We start from the raw sequence: 18769 nt of genomic DNA, 5'->3' as shown, positions 1-18769 counted from the left end.
TACAAATGAAGGTTCAGTACGGTGATATATGTTTGTCACAGCAGCAAGTCTACGAATGGAGTAGGAAGTTCGCAAATGGTGTGACTTCAGTGGAAGATGCTCCTCGTCCAGGTCAGGCACAACGAGTTGTGACTCCACAGAACATTGCAGCAGTTGAAGCCATAGTGAAGGAAAACCGCCGAGTGACACTGAATGACTTTGCAGCATGTTTACAGATTAATCACGGGTCAGCACATCACATTATGCATGATGTGCTTCAGTTTCACAAAGTGTCTGCAAGCTGGGTGCCACGGCAGCTGGCCCAAGAAATGAGAGAACGAAGTGTTGATGCTTGTGAAGAACTTCTTCGGCGCTTTGTACGAGAAGGTGATGGCTTCCTTGAAGAATCGTTACTGGGGACGAAACCTGGGTTCACTTCCACCAACCGGAAACGAAGAGAGCGAGCAAGGAATGGCGCCATTCCTCATCACCAAAACTAAAGCAGTTTCGAACAGAACCATCAGCAGGGAAGGTTATGCAGACTCTCTTTTGGGACGAAAAAGGCATCATTTTGGAGCATTACATGCCTAGAAGGACCACTGTCACCAGTGCATCATACACAGATCTCCTAAAAAATCACCTGCGGCCTGCAATCAAATCAAAGCGACGTGGATTGCTGTCAGCAGGTGTCCTTGTGCAACATGGCAATGCAAGGCCCCACACTGCCCATACAACAATCACAGACCTGCATTTTGAGTGTCTTCCTCATCCACCATAATCACTAGACCTTGCCCCAAGTGATTTCCATGTTCGGACCACTTAAAGACGGAATGGGAGGGAAGAAGTTCCGTTCTGATGAAGAGGTACGCCACGCGGTGCATGAGTGGTTGCGCGGTCTACCAAAAGAATTTTTTTCTAAAGGAATTTATGCATTTTGTAAGAGCTGGAGGACTTGCATTGAGCGTGGGGGAGATTATGTTGAAAAGTGATACAGCTTTTTACCACTTCTGCACAATATATAATATTTTTAAAAATATTTAAGGTTTTCATTTGACTCACGCTCGTATATAAGCGGAGCAGACACGTACAGGGGATCGCCTTAGCGCAGATATGGACTGTAAAAGGGGAAATTCATTGAGATAAGCGATTTCGACATATCCTGTGAACGAGTATCTAGAAAAAACGGCGAAAGTGGTCGAATGTTTACGTGCTACGTTCGTGAGTATCTACGGAAAGAGGTAGAAGGACAGTGAATCTTCCACTAGGCGCTAAATGGTGGGACATCCACGAGTCTTCGCCGAAAGTAGAGGTCGGAGGCTTGTCTGTTCTGTAAAGCAGGACAGATGGTGATCTGTAGCATCTCTGCCGAAAGAGCACAATGGTGGGGCACGCACAATGTTTCGGGACACACAGTTCGTTGTACATTGTCGCAGCAAACCACCCGTATGTGTTCACATGTTGACACAGCGACATCGTCAATTACGGTTGCAGTGGGTACATCACCATCGGGATTCGACCGACGATCAATGGAAATGTGTCGACTCTTCGGGTGAATCACATTTTTGCTGCGCTAGGTCGATGGTCGCCTCCTCAAACACCGTCATCGGAGGCTCGAAACGTGCAGTACGCCACGGACGCAGGCTGGGTGGAGCAGTATTATCTTATGGGAGATATTCTCCTGAGCTTGCATGGGACCTGTGGTAGTAATCGAAGGCACGCTGACAGTTGCGAACCACCAACATCCCTTCATGCTTGATGTCTACCCCGACGACGTCTTCCTTCAGCAGTATAACTGTCCGTATCTCGGAGCCCGACCCGTGCTACAGTGGTTTGAGGAGAATGATGGTGAACTCACTTTGATGTCACGGCGACCAGATTCGCCTGATGTAAGTCCTATGGAATTCATCGGAGTCGCTATTGGGTGCTATCGCTACGTACGCATATCAGCGGATCATTATTTACGCGTTTTTCATTACCCTCCATAAACCTAACAGCAAACTGTCGGATTCCTGATACGCAGAATCTGTGATGTATTTTGTTCCAAAGAGGGACAAACAATTTATCAAGCAGGTGGTCATAATGTTTTGACTCGTCACTATACTTCTTTCAACTCTTTCAGTTGTTTCTCTACGCCAGGGCAGCTCATTACTACGTACTGCATACGGAAGTCAGTTCGATAGTCAAACGTCAGTGTGTTTGTTCGATTCTTCTGCGTGAATAATTTCTTAAACTCGAAATGAAATGAAATGTCGTGTGACGGGGGCCTCTCGTTGGGTAGACCGTGCGCCTGGTGCAAGTCTTTCGATTTGACGCCACTTCGGCGACTTGCGCGTCGATGGGGATGAAATGATGATGATCAGGACAACACAACACCCAGTCCCTGAGAGGAGAAAAATCTCCGACCCAGCCGGGAATCGAACCCGGGCCCTTTGGATTGACAGTCTGTTGCGCTGACCACTCAGCTACCGGGGGCGGACTCTTAAACTCGAAATTACGCTTTGCTGTCTTCAGCTGTCATACCAGGCCCTTTATTTACTGGGTTAACTGTGAACAACACATTATTAAAAATCCAATTAACAGTTATTTTTATTGGAGTAAACCTTACTTTCTTTCCCCAACACTTCTGAGGATTAGCAGGAATAATACGTCAACGTGCGACTGGATGCTTAGCGATTTTACACAGGAAGAGAATTTTCTCGAGTTCTCGGTCCATTCCCTCCCCCGTTGAGCTTGGGCGCCCTAGGACACAAAACGGGAGAGGCACTGGTATCCTGGACTTAATGAGTAACGCAAGCTTTCGGCATGCCCCGCTATGTGCTGTTGAACAAAGCGGTTGTAAACCGGAATCAGATTCATTTTCTTAGTATTTAGACTCAACTGTTATCCGATGAATGCAAGGGTGTCAAATTAATTTATTTAACCAATTTTGGCGTAAATTTCACGTGGAAGTGGAACTTTTGAACTTGTCTTTGTTCATGCTGCCACATTTAGGATGCTTGGATTTGTAATAGTTCAGATGCCCAGTGACTTGTATTCCTGTCGTTAATTCCACTCTATTTAACAGGTGTGTGTGGCTACCAACTTATCCACATACAGTTTGGTGCACGAAATGTGTCACCATTTTGTTTTTCAATAAACGCTTTACTATCAAGACAAACTCAAAGGAACATGTACTACCACGAAAAACACTCTGGAGAATTGTTCTAACTCAACACATGCTAAATATGTCCACCATTTTGATTCCTAATACGAGCAGTGATGTCAGCGATAACCCTATACCACATGTTTCCCGGAATTTCACTGCATGCTTGAAGAATAAGCTCCATTAAATCATGTGGACTTTTCGTTTCCTTCAGGTATCCCCAAAGAAAGGAGTCTTACGAGTTCAGACTTGGACTATTGGCGGCCCAAAATTGTCCGTCACAGAAACGGCCTGGAAATGTGACTCAAATGACCCGCATGTCGAAACACTCGAGTAAGAAGTCCAACGGAGTATTTGTGGAGAGTGGCCATGCTCCATCTTGCATGAACCAGTGCGTGTTGAATGGCAACAAAGCAGCAAGAAACTGTGCGACGAAGTTATTGCGGAGCACGCTCAAATAACGCACAGTTTCACAGTTACTTCAAAGAAGAAAGGTCCAATAAGTCCATGACTGAAAACTGTAACCGACACTGTAATCCTCCAAACATGATGTCGTTCATGAAACGCTGGCAGATTTTCAATAGCCCAAAAGCGTGCATTTTGTTTGTTAACAGCACTGTCCAAATGAAAATGTGCCTCCATCTGAAAACCAAACGTTGTTGAGAGTTCGTCCCCTATCCTCTACCCAGCAGACAAACAGTGGTCTCTGCCACTCGTATTCCGAGTGAGCTTCTCAGCAGAGGTAATCTTGTACGGGAGGAGGTCACTTTTAAGAATCCATTGAACGGAGTGGCTGGATCTGCCCAGTTGCATTCCCGCCTTTTTTGCACAATGTGCCGGGGCTCTTCCATAGAGCAACTGGTATCACTTCAATATTCTCCAGCGAACGGACTCCGTCCAAGGTTGCTTCACTTTCAATCAGGACCGTTCTCGTACAAACTGATCATAAGCCCGTGAATGGTTATCTTCCTAGGGGCCCACCACGTGTTAAACTGCTATTGAAACCGCCTCTGAGTCGAAACAGGACTTCTCGCTTCGTGGAAAAGTAACACACCTGACGATCGCTGCTGCGTTGTTAGACGTCCACTGTCGACCATGTTGTAAACACTGTTTCCTAGCGATGGTATCGTGAATTACGCGCCGTTTCGTAACTTGTTTGTCCAAGCTCTACTGCTACTGCTGCTGAGATGCTCAACGAGATAACATTGTGCTCGGAACAAATGTATTTAATCTAGATTGTGATGAGATTTCTTTGTGGGGCCTATTACAGTTGGGTGCCAGCCACCATGTGCTCTTAGAACCTGAGTTAAAACGTTTTAGCCGAAGTATACAGGATGAGTCACGAAGATATGCAATTATTTTATATGTTAATCTACAAGTAAAATTAAAGAAATAGGCTCATATAAATATAGTTCCGCAAATGTTTAGTTACAGAGCAATAGCTAATAAAAGATTCTGTCTGAAATTTAGCAACTTCATTAATACGAAGCCATTGCAAAACTGTACAAGGTTAAAGTAAAGCACGATTTCTATTTATTTTGTCGTTATTTATCTGGTGAATCTAATAAAACATGTCTCGGACATGTATCAGCAGTAGTTTTCCAAAACATCCAGAGTAGCAAAGAAGTAATTTAGTAAAATTTTTAATTTATTAACTACCTGGCCCAATTTGTTTTTTAAATTCCAACTAATTGCACCAAGTTTTCAATAAAAGTCGTAGGGAATTTAATTTTGGAAAAACGATGGTGATAACGTTAACTGAAACTGTATGAATGTGTCAGGTAATCGCTTTTATTAATATCATACAGATTATTGTAATTCAGTGTAAACCATCCCTTAGACTGTGAAATGCCTAACCGTTAAGAGATACATCATGTACTGGTACCCAGGCTTCACTCAACAGCAACCACAATATCCTCACCGTCGTCTTCACGTATTGAGTGCTACATTACCATCACATTTGCCATAAGTAAACAACATATCGGCGTATTCCTCTGTTGTAAATTTGAAAGGCATCCGAATTTCATAAATAATCAACAGACTAATACAGTTACTAAGTGGTTTCCCTTAAATACATTGTTATTATTATGTTCTTTCACTAAACAATACAGAAAACTAACTCACTTCAAGGTTAGGAAACGACTAAAACAACTCACTAACGGTTGCCAACAATGACATAAACGTTTCTAAATCATTAATGGAAAGTAAACAGATTTACTTGTATGATATTCTTTGCTTCTTTGGATGTTCTGGAAAACTACTGCAGATATGCGTCTGGGACATGTTTTATTAGATTCACGAGATCAATAACAACAAAATAAATGGAAATCATGCTTTACTTTAATCTCGTACAGTTCTGCGATTGCTTCTTATTAGCGAAGTTGCTAAATTTCAGGCAAAATCTTTTATTAGCCATAACCCTGTAACTAAATATTTGCGGGCCTATGTTTATATGAACTCTTTTCTTTAGTTTTACTTGTAGAATAACATATTAAAATACTTGCATATCTTCGTGAATCACCCTGTATACTGAGTTGTTTACTCTCCAAGTTCGCTGATGCACCACAAACAGTTTGAACTAGTAAATTTTGTGAAATTAATGCTATTGGTTACTTAATCTTTGGCTGGCATCCTACCGCCAAGTGTTTGTGAATTTAATGCATATCCATTTTAACTTACATGGGTCTTGTCGACTTGATTCCAGTGATAAAACACAGGGCTGTGTAGGTCAAATACACAGGGTTTAGTAAGCTTTCGAGTCACGTGAGATTTTTGGCACTCGTCCACATGTGGTTCATTGTGTGCTCACACCGTTCAGTAGCATGACCAAAGATTACTTAAGCGTTACTGGTAAATGGGGTTATGGCAAATAAATGACTATCCTTTCGTGTAACAAATTAGTAAGCTATTAAACTAAATATATCTTCCCCCTACTATGTATATAGTGATGAATACTTGGTGTAGCCGTGTGGGTACCCACTTAGCACTGGCTAATTCTCTCTCCACCTCCTCTATGTGTGGTTTAGCATACGTAGAATAACATGGCCAGTAAATGCACAGTCCGTAGGGCAGACGTGTTGTGAGTGGTAATGGCGGGGGTTACCGACAGTCGCTGCAAGGGAGATGCCGAATGCTAGAGGGGAAGTACCATTCTAAACTGAGGCCTACCCTCATATTTTTGTAATGAAGTAGAGCACCTCTACACCCAAACTTGAATGATGACCATGAAATAGATCTACTGCCACCTCTGATATGGATAGTATCTACAAATAATTCCACTGAAAATTTATTTCTGCCTGGCTACTAACCATTTGTAATTTGTAGAGAAGTGTAATGAATGGTGAATTTTGAGTAAAACCTACACATCACTTGTTGCCATGTTAAAATTTGGTTCTTTACAGAGAAGTTTACACAATGTCACCTCACTAACACATTGTGCAGACGCAGCTGTGAGAGAATTAAGTTTATTAAGTGAGGAATTGAGGAAAAGTAAGGTCAACAGCTTATGAAAAATCACATCCTTGGTACAAAAACAAATATGTAACGTTCTCACTTATGTTATCCCAAAACTCACAGAATTTATTATTTCACCAGCTATTGATGACCTTTAAAAACTACATTCATTCATTGAAAAAGTCTGTAGCTAGTGGAATAACAAGGTAGATTATAGAGTTTAGCATAGTAACTTTATAGCAAAATACTCTCCTCTTTGTGTGCTGTCATCTGCCAAAAACTCATGTCGATATCCCAAACTTTATGAAATATGAAGAATGTTGCGGATATTTCATTCTGGCTTTCCGCTGGCGCATGCCATCGCAAATGAGTATACTAAATCAGATCAGGTTTCTCGAGATTTGTGACAGATAGAGACCTCCATCCAAGTCTAAAAAAAATTCAGTATCTTAGCTAAATTTCATATACAGCAGCATATTATGTAATATGCACCAAACGCAAAATCACAGCTACCCCTACTTTTCATTGCAAACTTTTTCGAATTTCGCGCAATGTCTTACTTACATGCAAATATCGCAATAACTATAACCATTAAGGTATGATGGGCATGTCAGATTGCAGGGTATGTGCCTCGATTCTGTCGTCACAGTGCATTGCTGACTGACTGGAAGCCAACAAACAATGGTGGCCTCCCCTTTTGAACAAACGAATGAACTTGCCCAGAGCTTGGGATGAAAATTGGTCACTGTGTGTCAGCCACTGTATCTTGCACTGTCTTTTTTGTCTGCATTCTTCTTTGTAGTACGCATCTGAGTGGAACTGAATTTACATCCTTTCTACTCTCACTCTTCCCTGCCACCACCACCAACAACAACACCAACGTGAATATGTACTGCCTAAGACAAAGTTACAATTCGGTTTCCCTTGAAGATATAAATATTGACATTAAGTCATTAAATGTCCTTTGAAATGAAATTTGTTTCATACTAAGAAAGTTACAAGGATTATCCAGGAATCAGTGGCTTAAATAGCGGCTCCACAGATCCCGAAGTGTATTCTAATATTCATTTTAGACATGCAAACTCATTACTGAGAAGTGAACAGAACTGTACAAGCAAGCATTTCGTATCCTTTGTTGTTTAATATGAACAAGAATGATACAGCGTGTGGTGGCCAGTGCACCAATTACATTAGTGCCATTTTTCTACAAAACAGGGGCCAGTACACCAACTCTCGAATGCACTTCCTTCTTCAGTGTGTATATCCTTCATTTAGTGTCGACAACAATAAGCTCACCAACTAAGAATCCTTTAAGTTTTATATGTTTTTGTGATGGACGTGGTGTTACAGTGCAAGTTAAATGTTAATAGAGGGTGATTCAGACATTTCTAGTGTTTGCATAGGTTTTCTGCGCAATGTAATTTATTAAGACAGAGATAACAAACATATATAAAACAATATACACACACACACGCGCGCGCACGCACGCACGCACGCACGCACATGCACACACATGCACACGCACACACACACAAACGTATTTCAGTTAGTATTTAGTTTTGCATATATCAACCTGTTTTGCTTGAAATAGGTCATAACAGTGGACGCATATTCAGAAAAGTGAGGAAATATCAGATTTCACATATAAAAGGTACAGGAAATTTAAATATCAGTGTTACAGATGCTGGTCCTAAATGTGAAGAACAATTTTTGAAAAAGTCACTGAGTTCATCGAAGAAAAAAATTAGTGAAGGGATTGATGATACTGTGTACAGTTCCAAAGACAAGTTTTCCCTTTGGATTTAGATTTATTGGCGCAGAAGTACTGGCCAATATGATTAGTGTTTGATGTGCACATGGTAATTTGGGGCAAAGGGCCTTAGACTGTATGATGACAGTAACAGAATTGGCATTGTAAGTAATATACACATCTAGTGTAAAGTTCGTAAATATGATGTTCATTTCAAGACTTCCCCCCTCCATGGGAAGATGTATGAAGCAAATACAAGATTGTGTTATGGCATGAGATGCTTAGGCAGAGAAGGCACAAATTTGTTTTGTGGCTTGATGACTATGCCTGCACCAGCGACTAGATTCAGTGATCACAACTGAACATTCCCCAGTGCTCTTGAAGTTGAGTGCAAGGAGGACATGAAATCAGCTGTCTGGGAAGCTGTAGATATTAACAATGAAGGGGAAGAAGGACACTGTGTAGCGAATATAGATATGTGATTCTCTTGTGATGGGACCTGGACATCCTTTCATAGTGTATCATCTGTCATTAGTGTGGATGCAGGAAAAATCTTAGATTTCCAAGTAATGAGCAAATATTGCTCTCAGTGTTACACAAGAAAGAACAACAATGGCAGTGTAGAAGAAATGTGGCAGCAGGAACACGAGAAAGTGTGCAGCAAGAATTGCCAGTGATCAAATAGTGGGGATGGGATGAAACTAATATTCCAAAGGCCAGTTAAACAATATGGTGATAAGGAATGTGAAGAATCTAGATGATGCAAATTCCAGTAGTTTTAAGCTCACAAACTAAAATTGAAAAATTGGAATATGTGGGGCATGTCCAAAAGCGAGTGGGAGGTAGACTTCCCACATTGAAGAAAGAAATTAAAGGCAAGAAATTAAAGATGGAAAGCCACTGGGAGGTGTTGACAGACTGACAGACAAGGAAATTCACACTTCACAAATGAATTATGGAAAAGCAATCAGGGATAACTTACATAGAGCGAAAACAATGCAGCAAGCTGTGTGGGCAATATTCTTTCACAAACTTTCCATAGATGATAATCCTCAAAATTCTTTTTGTCATATATCGTGGTACAAATATCATCAGGCAGAAGCCAGTGGAAAGCCACACACTCACAAAAATGGTTGCTATTCTAGAGTTTATAAAACCAACTTTCTAGTACCTAGCCACTCCCAAACTTCCGAAAAAATGTCTACACAGAATACAACTCAGAGCTACAATCACCTGATATAGATGCGTTGTCCAAAAACTTTATTTGTGTCCTCAGTCATCCGCAGCTCGTGGTCGTGCAGTAGCGTTCTCGCTTCCCACGCCCTGGTTCCCAGGTTCGATTCCCGGCGGGGTCAGGGATTTTCTCTGTCTCGTGATGACTGAGTGTTGTGTGATGTCCTTAGGCTAGTTAGGTTTAAGTAGTTCTAAGTTCTAGGGGACTGATGACCATAGATGTTAAGTCCCATAGTGCTCAGAGCCATTTTGTGTCCTCAGCTGTTGTGAAGATAGCGGCATGTGATGCCTGTCTAGTTTTCAGTAGTGGAAATATAGATAGGTAGGATTAAATGCCTGCAGGGACTAGGCTACCATCCAGGTGCATTCACACTGCAGATACTCGGAAGCATCGATGAAACTTGACTGGATAAATCTCAGGCAGTATAAAAAGAATCCAAAAGTTCGCTAGGCAAAGGAGCAGGTGAAGAGATTACTCCAGAAATACGAGAAAGAGAATGAAGATTATGGATATGTACAGCATTAGTCATTAGAGGTAAGGCAGTACTGTAAAAGATTGAAATAAAAACTTAAAATGCAAATTGGCATAAAGTGCCTTTTTTGAGCTATAATGTACCTTTTCTTAGAAACTATAAAAGCTAGTATTCTGAAATTTGGACAGTTCTTAAGAATTACTTACTGAATAATAGTGTGCAGCACTTTTCTGTTATCTTTTCTCTGAGAAAAGTTCTCCTTTAAAATTTGAGAAAAATAAAGCAGTCCCAGGTAACATAAAACTAACAAATTAGTTTCAAACCAACTATTAACTTAAACAAAAATCTGTTCCACGCGTTTTATTAGCCTCTTATGCAGTTGTAAACTATGAAATTCCAGTTATTCTTTGAGTAGTTTAAGAGAAAAGGTACATTATAGAAATAATGGTAATTAAAATTCAAAACCTTATAAAATGTATATCGATGCGCATTTTCGATCAAAAATTGCACAGAACATCAAGCATTATGTTGTACATAATAGTTTCAAGTTTTACTACTGTAGCTGTAATATTTTTTTAGATACTTATGTTTAAGTTCAAGAATGTATTTTGCCTTATGTCTGTCCTTAAGTTAAAACCACAATGCTTAGAAAGAAGTCCTATTTAAGTTGTGGTCAAAAGAGAAAATCAAATGCCTGCTAAGATGAAGTTAAAAAGACAATGAAGATAGGTACAACTTTCCAGCTATCAGCTACTCATTCAGAACAGTTTTCTATTAAAATCTGCAATGAAAGTGAAACTGGAGAAAGGTCTGACGATTAAAAACTTAAGTGAGCAGAAGTCCCAATTTGGCTGGTACAGTTTTTGAGTTTTTGGAGCCCATTCCACTCGCACCCATTGGGTTCTGCCGGAACGCCTAGATGTTCTGCTTGTTAAAAATCAAAACACTCTGGAAGTATTGAGCAACAACGGCTGCCTTCTGGAAAGGTATTTTCTCCCAATCATTACTAAAAGTACGGACTGCATCGGGAAATTATTGGCCAAATAAGGGGTGGAAACGATCTTTAGAGCTATCAAGAAGATTAATGAATATTTAATAACGACAAAAGATGCACAGTGTCCCTTAGTAGCACCTAGGGTATATAAAATTCCGTACACTTGCGGGCAAGTGTGTACTCAGCCATTAAAAGAACTGTCAGTATCTGCATAGCCGAACACAAAAGAAACTGTCGTGTGGGACCTGCAGAAAATCGGCCATAGCAAAATATGTTTTTCGAGATGGGAGCCAAGAAATAAAATTCAGTGAGATGAGCGTTTTAGCAAGGATATCGCATTATCATGCAAGCATGTATAGGGAAGCAATCGAGATTCGTAAATATCATAAAAATTTTAACAGAAAAGAAGAATTTTTGAAGCTAGACAAAATATGGATGTCGACTTTGCGCCAACTGAATTACAATCGATTATTTAATCGAGAATGATGACGCTATTCAGACATAGCTTCACAGTTGGCATCACTTGACGTACGGTGGTGCCCTCTACGTGCTCCATAAATGTGAGAGCCCCTCAAGCCTTAGTTGCAGTAGCCGTTTTATCTCGAAAGATGTCTCCTCCAGCTGCAGACGAAACGTCAGGAAGCAGTTTCGTACATCGACCACGCAAGGGCACCAATACGACAGCATGTACGGAGCGGTGGGGGGGAGGGGACGGTAGGGGGTGGTGGAATATTTGGGTGTATGGAGTATTTTTATTATTTTGGAAGACCAATTGCGACTTGTAAGTAATCCTAAAAAAGTTCCAGTTCTGACAGTGTTAAAAACTTGCATAATAGAGACTTTACAATCACTATTTTGGGAGAAGAAACAGTTGATTACGTTGTATTATTTCCTTTCCCTGAAGATATATGGGGGCTGCCACCTCCCACCCACCCCCCTCCTCTTGCCCCTGAGTATGTGCGCCCTTGTGACCATGGCCTCAACCTGAAAGTTTCAACTGAAGAAGACACGGATCTGGAAAGCTTACATTGTACGAAGTACAGTTGTTTGGAATTCTGTGACTTCTTAAACTTAAAGTGAATAAAATATTCCTTCGTCACAGAAGTATGGGGGCATGAACCGCTGAGTGTTTAAAGCTGTGTATAATTATTTCTTAAATGTTGAGTCTTGTCTACTACCTTTTAAAATTTAAGTGTATGGTAACCAAGTGGCTGTTAGTGTAAGTGTTAAATGTGAGAAAGTAACCTAAATGCACACTTAGATTGCTAAAGAGTGGCTCTCTCCTGAATAAAAGAAGTACAAGCGATTACCTGCTAAGTGCTGAACATTGTGATGATGAAATGTAAGCTCTAAGCCAATGCCTGGGCCACATTTAGAATACAATCACTATAAGTGAGAAGGCTGGCAGAAGGAGAATTGTTACTATCTTTAATGAAGGTTCAGGTATGTTCTTTTATTGAAAATGCAGGAATAAACTAATGTGTACGCTTTTAAGATTACTTATAGCAATATCTGATGCATGTATTAATAGGCCATATTTTAAAATACTGTTTATCCATTTTGAGGCACAAATCAGCAAATTGACACAACACAGCATGAGATCCTTGAACCTGACTGAACATGTAGGGAATGTAATAAAGATTTTGATCTCCCTTAAAAAGGGCAAAGAAACCTATCAAACAAGCATTTGATCCTCAAGATAGGATGGAAGCAGGTCAGCAGAACGTTTTCTGTGGTGGAAATGAGAAAAGAAAACTTCTGTTCAATTAAAGCCCTGGATATCATAGAAGGAAACAGAGGAATGGCAGGCATATCTAAATCAGAGGGAAAATCCTCCAAAACTTCAGTTACAGTATTCATAAACTGTAACCTTGAGTTTACAGAAGTGGGTTTTAGGAGATCCAATATTGGTCCCCCATGAATACCCCTTCTGCAGCATTTCCATCAAGATAAGTTTGAAATAAAATTAGAACAATGCAAAAATCTTCAGAAGATGAAGAACTACACTCCTCCACTTCACCATTAGTTCTATAACGATATATCCCATTCCTGGGCAGTCGTTACCATAGGTGTAAGCAGAGGGAGAGGAGAAAGAAGAGGACACTGTCAGAGAAGGGGATGAGGAAGACCGAAAAATGCACAACATCACGATCCAGCATCACAAGTTTTTCCCAGGAACTGACATTCTTCAAGATATACTGCTGAAGGACATGATTATGCATCTATAGACACGGATTGTGTGGAGATTATAGAAGGTGACTAACACTCTCATATGTGTTGGAACTAAACTAACATATTTTGTTTTGGCATTTTAAATTATTTTACTATTTATATATTTTTTCAGCTTGTTATATTTGTTTTGCTATCATTACTCACATATCGTTGTTTTACAATGAACATAGGTTGTACTGTGTATATTATGCGTTTTGTACAAAAGATTTTCAAAATATAGCACAGTAAATAAATTTTTTTCCACTTGTACACATTTTACTCTCAAAAGTTTCAGGACACAAGGAGTATAAGTTCCAGGATTTTTAATATATCATAAAAATAATGCACATCCACTACAATGTCCAACCATAGGTATAAGTACACACAATCTAACACATCATTAGGAAAAAATATCTCAAGTTTTTATAGTAACTCAGTTTGTTAACAGCCATTTAACTTATGTAGTACTTTACTCAGACACTTCAGCAAGCACTTGTACCACTTACACTCTCGGACCCTCAGTTATACAATAACTATAAACGTGGCAAGGTTTAGATTATGTTTGTTGCATTATCATTTGGTGTCTATGATCCATTTCTTTGCAAGGTTTACTTGTGTATAAGAATTACAGAGCAATGATGCATTCCGAAGAGTGAACATGTATAAAATTGATCCCAGCTTCTATTCCCAGAAATATGGTCCTGTGTTTGAAAGTTGAAAGAGGACATCAGTACAGCTACAAAAACGAAACTGGTGAAGATCTCACAGTTTGTTAAGTTCATGGAGCACATAACATCAGCTGCAAAATGAATTGGATGTAAATACTGGTGAAGCTTAATTTGAAAATGGACCACCAACAACAGATGCCGATTTGCCACCAATAGATTGTTCGCCTCAACTTCAAGATAATCAGCAAAATGCAACTTTTACCAGTGACAGACTATGATTCCAAGGTAAAGTGAATTAAAAATTATAAATAGCAGGCCACAGAAGGCTTAGGGTCCTTTCCCCAGAGCGTAAGACCATAAGATCATTTAGATGTGATTATTATCACAATTATACCAAAGCAGGCGCAGATAATTGAGCAATCTTGGCTAGGCTTTTTCAGTATATTGTTTAGCCTGCTAGTTATGTGGACGTGGAGAAAATGGATGGCATGATGAACAAATTAATGACTACCAGGATCAAAGCAAGATCATAAAAGTACATGACACCTGTGCTACACACTTAAATGTGTGTATTACTTATGACATGTGGGAACACAGCGAAACCATCAATACACTTTTTGATGAAGCGCATGCCCAAATGGAAGCCATAATTTCTAGAATACTGGATGTAACAGGGACTTTAGCTCTACATCAAATAACATTCCACAACCGCTGTGTACCTGAAATAGAGAAACAGAGTGGCAATTTCGTAAATATAATACACTACCTTTCTAGATATGATCCTCCTCTGAGGGTGCATCTTTCAAATTAAAAATGATAAAAAATATGATAAAATATTTGAGACCAAAAATTCAAAACATGTATTCTCTTCATTTCTTTCTATGGCGGCACTGAAAGATGCAGTCTATCATGAAGCCCCAATTACCCCAGACGATACGCGCCATCGAATGCCACAGCATGCAATGGCATATTGTACAATGTACTTTAACCAGTTCATGTATCTCTCGAATGGTGATTACAAATGTACTTCGAAGTCGGTGGTAAACAATTTGAGCACATGCTTAATAAAAGTGTAAAACTCTGTTTCTTAAGAAAAGTATCTATTTTGTGGATAATATGTCGTCAGTCATCCTGAATAGAATTTTTAGTTCATTTAAAATGTATTCTATATAACTACAGCTTCGATTATCGTCTGCAGACACATTTGTCCAACAAGCATTTTACCCTGAAGAACTATTCAGGTATCTGCAGGCAAAGACAAGTCAGGTATTATTATTTTTTCAAGTCTCTTGTGGTTAATACTATAAATACTTTCTTCCATGAATAGGGCTGTCTATCATTATGAACAACCAACATTTCTATTTCAGCTCTGACAAGCATGCAGCAATGGGGAGCGCTTAAATGGAAAACTGAGTAGCGAAACTGTTTCCACAAAAACCTAGTAACATACACATATGAAAATAGTTTTCCTAAGTCAGTCTGATGCGCCAGACGTTACAAAGACATAGCTGACCCTATATCTATGTTGTATAGTTAATGAGGTTTTATCTTAGTAGTGTAGGCCTGCCTTGCTACATATAATAATGGAGCCTGGCTTGAGAGTTCTGATTGGCAGTGTTTACAGAGCAATAGCTGACTCTGGCTGCATTGCTTTCCAGTTTTACTACATTTATAGGATTCCTTTGCAAAAGGTTTCAGCGCCAGGATTACCGAGCGTTATATTACTTTAACTGTCTTTCCAAGAGCTATTGGATGCAATTATGAAAAGTCCATCTAAATAAAATATCTTTAAATACCTCTGTTGATACCAGAGTTCAGGGTGTTATCCGTAGAAAATTACAGAAAACCTCATTTCATAATCTGGAACTGTTCATGAAATGAAAGGTGTTTTACATCTTATGTATCTTATCTATTTCATTAGTGTTTTCTTTTCTCAAGAACATTGACAGCTTTATCTGTGTTACAGCTGACTTCTTGTATTTTCTCTTGTTCGAGTAAGATGAGTTTAAAAGAATTATGCATATTATTTATGTTGCTTATGAAAGAATAATAAGATTTGCAAAAGGGGATGTAGTGATAATTGCAATCACATACATGTATAAAATATTCATCAAGAATTTAATTAAAAAGATAAAGGATGAGCCTCTGCCTGTATTTGTCAGTTAGGCAAAACCTTGATTTTATTGAATTTTGCGATCTTTTCTAATCAAGAAAGTCTGTTTTGCTCATGTGATGTGAATTAAGCAACTTGAGAATGGAGACCACAGTAACGCTAAAAATCACAGTGCAGTTACTTATTTGCAGTTCTAATTATCAAAATAATTAGCCTGCACTGTTACATGGTCCTGCTCCTTTAATTACGTTGATTGGCTTAAGTGTCCGTGAACTACTTAGGATTTTTCATTATTATTACAGATATTATGATAACTTCCAAGGATTAAATTTTTCTTGTTTCACATCACCTTTAAACAAGAGCACAGTTAGAAAGTGTGCTTAAAACAACAATATATTTTTAACAGATGCCTCATCTATTTCATTCTGACTCCCAGGTGTAATTCTAGCAGAAAAGTCAACTACTGATAAATATTATATGAATTCACAAGATGTTGTAGCTTTATTTTGTTGTTGCTTTCATTCATATAGTTAATATTAAACTTCGCAAGTATGCTAATTTTCATTATTGTTAGAAAATGAAACAGATAAAAATAATGCTGTTTGAACCAGAAAAACCATAAAGCTAGGTGTTCTGTGCATCATAAAGGTGTTCTGTACATCATCACTACTATTTGTATTGGGTCATCTAATGCTACTTCTACTGTACATACATAAAACTATTGTTGTAAACAGTATTTCTTTACATTTATAGCTCTAAATATTACATTTTTTACATTTTTATTTTTCCATATTTTTTAATTTTATATTTTAATTTCAGTGCATTAACGCGATCTTAGTAAATGGGACTGTTGTAAAATGAGCCTTTAATATAGTGTTCATTAAAAAGAACGGTCATGACACTTGGGATCTGTGGAGGATACATTAGCTTATTTGTTTTGGTTGTAAGTATTTATCATGTATTATTGTTTTTATGACATGTTCTACATCCTGGAGGGCCTTCTCACCACAGATCATTTGGAATGGAAATAAATTTAGTCTAATGTAATCTAATAAGAATAGGTGTGCCCCATCCTCCTTGCTGTTCCTGCAATATGGCCTAACAATGTTTATCTAAATATAACAAGATAGCTCACAACTGTAATACGATGTTCTGAAAGCAGTATAATTGAGCATTATTTATGCAGTTTCTTTCATTTATGTTACATACTAACTCATCTATATCGTTCATAAGTCCCTTTATATTTTTGTGAAAGGTTATGTTTGTTTACTGAGGTGTCTTCGAGGCTTCTTCTTCCTTGTGCTTGTGTTAAAAATCTTTTAGATCAGAGGGGTGCACTACTTTCCATCTACCTGCTATTCGTGTGGCTGTCTGTGTGGTTATTGCATTTTCTTCTGTTATTGTTTCTTCCTCTTTGGGCGATGTTACGCTTGATGGTGAGACAACAATTTTAGGGTAGGAGAGCGTTTTAGTTGGAGCTTGCGTTTTCAGTTGCAGGCAAATTAGAGATCATTTTTCTCCTTCAAACTCTCAGCATAAAATGTGTTTTTAGTTATCCTTGTATGTCTGAAAGGTGAGTGATCGCAGAACATTATTCCATATGATATTACTGTATGAAAATGTGTAAAATATGCCAACTTACGGATTCGTCTCTCTGCAAGATTTGCAATGATTATAAGTGCAAATGTGGGAAATGAGGCTGAACTATGTGCTTTATGAGTTCTAAACTGTGCTTTTTCCGATTTCAGCATGGATACCTAAACATTTTGAAGTTTCCACTCTGTACATAATGTCCTCATCATTTGTTACATTTATTATTTGTATAGTAGCTCTAGAGGTGCAGAATTTGAATGTGTCGTGTCTTTTTAAAACTGAGAGAGACCATTTGCAGAAAATGAGTCAATGATATAATTTAAAACATCGTTTACCATTTCTTCTGTTGCTGTATGTATACTTGCACTGATTACAGAATTAGTGTCACCTGCAAAAAGAACTAATTCTGGTTGTAGTACATAAAGAACAAGAGTGGATGTAAAATTGAGCCTTGGGGAACTCCATACGTGATTCCTCCACATTCAGAGTAATCTCCCCTGATTATACTTATTGAGTTACTATGTACAACTTTTCACACTCTTTTGGTTAGATATGATATTGGCTATACAATCAGTTCCCAGTTTATGTGGGAGGATATTGTGATTCATACAGTCAAATGCCTTATACAGGACATAGAAAATATCAACTGGTGCAATTTTCTTATTTAATGCCTCTAAAATTTTGTGAGTGAACGAGTAAATGGCGTTCTCAATAGAGTATCTCTTCTGAAATCCAAACTGTGATTTACTAACGATATTATTGTTGCTCAGCTGTTATGCTATTTCAGAATACGTCATATGATGCGACATGAGGGCCAGTGGGAATTGGTCTATAATAAGAGAGAATTAAAAGTTTATGATTTTATTTAATGATTAGTAAAACTGAGCTGATCCAAAATCGAATAATTTTTTGTGATCGAGAATATAATTAATTTAATATTCTAGGTAGTGGGGAGCAGGCGTGGTAATTATGGCGATAAATTATCACTCGCACTCCTGTCACTTACTGTGAACACTTTTATTCCGCAGTGTATACACAACGCGTGTAGTATAGAGCGTGTACTTCAGAGAGAACCGGTCTGGCAAAGTTACAGTTGTTCTTGCTGCAGCAGAGCAGCGATATTATTTTGGGATGGAATCAGTTGTTCTACGTCCCCACAA

The sequence above is a fragment of the Schistocerca cancellata genome, chromosome 6, assembly GCF_023864275.1.
Source record: "Schistocerca cancellata isolate TAMUIC-IGC-003103 chromosome 6, iqSchCanc2.1, whole genome shotgun sequence".
NCBI lineage: Eukaryota > Metazoa > Arthropoda > Insecta > Orthoptera > Acrididae > Schistocerca > Schistocerca cancellata.
Note: the sequence above shows the minus strand (reverse complement) of the source record.